This window comes from Stegastes partitus, unplaced genomic scaffold (assembly GCF_000690725.1).
Source record: "Stegastes partitus isolate 25-593 unplaced genomic scaffold, Stegastes_partitus-1.0.2 Scaffold1605, whole genome shotgun sequence".
In the NCBI taxonomy this organism is placed as follows: Eukaryota; Metazoa; Chordata; class Actinopteri; family Pomacentridae; genus Stegastes; species Stegastes partitus.
The window spans coordinates 42557-44974 of record NW_007579336.1 but is presented as its reverse complement, the minus strand read 5'-3'; positions in this window follow the sequence as shown (position 1 = coordinate 44974).

Genomic DNA, 2418 nt, shown 5'->3' with positions numbered 1-2418 from the left:
CTTTGCCAATGTGTCTCCATCCCCAGGTATCTCTTCTCTCTGGACTCCCTCTGCTTTGTCTGTGCTGGTACACATTGTACTCTGCGTGTGCACACGTACTGTACATGCATGTGCGTGCGCGTGTGGGCGTGCACGTGCCTGTGTTAAAACCACAGTCTCTCTGGCTGTAGTGTGTGTGCTTGGAGGGCTGTGAGTTTATGTGTGTGTGCAGAAGTTAAAGTAAATTTGTGTACATACAAGACGTGTGATATGAATCTGTTCTGTGTGTGTGTGTGTGTTTGTGCACACATGGTGATTTGAACATACCACAGTACAGTACGGGTGTGTGTGTGTGTGTGTGTGTGTCCAGCTGCCAGAGGATAAAGAGTGAACTCATCTCCTTGTTGCCTCTGCAGTTTGTCTTCACTGCCTGAATTGCCAATAAATCTCACCACAGAGCGTGTGTGTGTGTGTGTATGCACATGGACGTCGGTGTTTACATGTGTGAGTGTGAGAGAAAATGTTGAGAAGGTGGATTTAGTTGCCATTCTAATGCTCGTCCAGCCTCGTAGCACCATTGTATGTGACAGTGTTTCTGTTTGTAATCTCCTACCTGACCACAGCTAACAGGCTGCTACAGCGTCTCACTTTCGTCGGATGGGGAAGGAGGAATATATTTAAATAATCAGGGGTTTGGGTTCATGGCTGATATTATGCCTCGCTGCTTTTGTAAATGAGCATCTGTGTGTGTGTGTGTGTGTGTGTGTGTGTGTGTGTGTGTGTTTACGTGCAAGCGAGTGCATCTGTTTTCAAAGACATCTGTGGATGTCTTGGTGGATTGTTCTTGCAGCACTATTCCCTTCTTCAGCAGAGATAAATAGACAGAGAAAGAGAACAGGAGACGGAGACAAACGGCGCACGTGCTTGTGTGTTTGTGTGCGGCTGCGTCTGCATACAAATGCGTGTATGCTTGCATGTGTGATGGATAGAGGGCTTTATGAGAGAGGAATAGGCTAATGACCAGGTCTCCAGAGGCAGTAAGATTCCTGGAGCTATTACTGCTGGAGTTCATAATGGCCTCTGTGCTTGGCCTCTTTTACACGCTGCTTAATGGGGGATCCTACAGTCACACTGCCAAGTATAACCCACCCGGAGAATACACACCGCTGTGTGTGCTTTGACCCCGACGCTGCACGCAAACGCACACAAAAAAACACACACAGGGCGGGAGGCACATTTTTTTCAATCAGGAGGTTCAGCTTCTCTTTCGTGCACCTGCAGCTCGCACACAAGTATAGTTTTTTACAGTTTGTCCTCCTCACACACACACACACGCACGCACACACACACACCTACACGCATACACATACAGCTATACAACCTGTATAGGTCACAAAGGATGGAGGTGAGACACCCACCTCAGAGAAAACTGAGAGTGTCTGCCTGCAGTGCACAGCCAAACCATAAATCATGTCAGGCTACACTAGTCTCTGCAGACACACACACAGAGACACACACACTCACACCGCATACACACACATTCACTCCCCCTCTTTTCTCTTGTGTAGGTTTGAGTACAAGAGAGAGGGATTTGGGGATTATAGGGGAGCCTCACTTTTTTTTTCTTTTCTTTTCCATTGCTTCCTTCAGTACTTGTTGTTTCCATAGAGAGAAAAGTAGGAAAGTAGGGGGCTGCTAATCTGTGTGCACATGTGTGTGTGTGTGTGCGTGTGAACAAATGAGCGTCTATTTTGTGCTTATGCAGGCGAGTGTGTACGTGTGTGTGTGTGTGTGTGTGTACGTCTTTCATCACTGAATGGATCTCAGGGAAAGACTTGAAGGAGACAGTCTATTCATTGAGGAAAACATCAAGGCTGTTTGGTGCTACTGTGTTGTCTGGCATTTTAGAAATGCAAGAGGAAGACAGGAAGGAGAGCGGAGACATGGAGAGCGAGAGGGAGGAGAAGGATGGACAAGGTAGAAATCTGCACTCTGAAGCGCAAATTGATGCAAAACAGCTGTTAAATAGCTGCAAAGTGGAGCAGCTGCTTGGGAGACAAGGAGAGAGGGATGGGGAGATGAAGGGATGAACGATCAAGAAAGACACAGACAGAGAGGCCCAGGGGAGATGTAGAAATATTAGACTAAATGAAGCAGCCGGAGCGAGCTTATAGCACATGATGACAGATGAACGTCACTAAACATGCTTACGATTTTATAATTTATATGTTTGTAACTTTAGTAAACATGTGGAGGGAATCAAAAAAAAATTCACTTCACTTAGTGTCGCCTGAATATTTATCTCATTGCAGCACAAAGTGTTTTGTTCTGTATAATGTAAAACAGTTTAAACACTTCTAATCTCAAGAGAATTATTGGGAGAGATTTAATGGTAGTAAATTAACCCTCTGAACCCGAAGCAGTTTAATGGCATTTTCT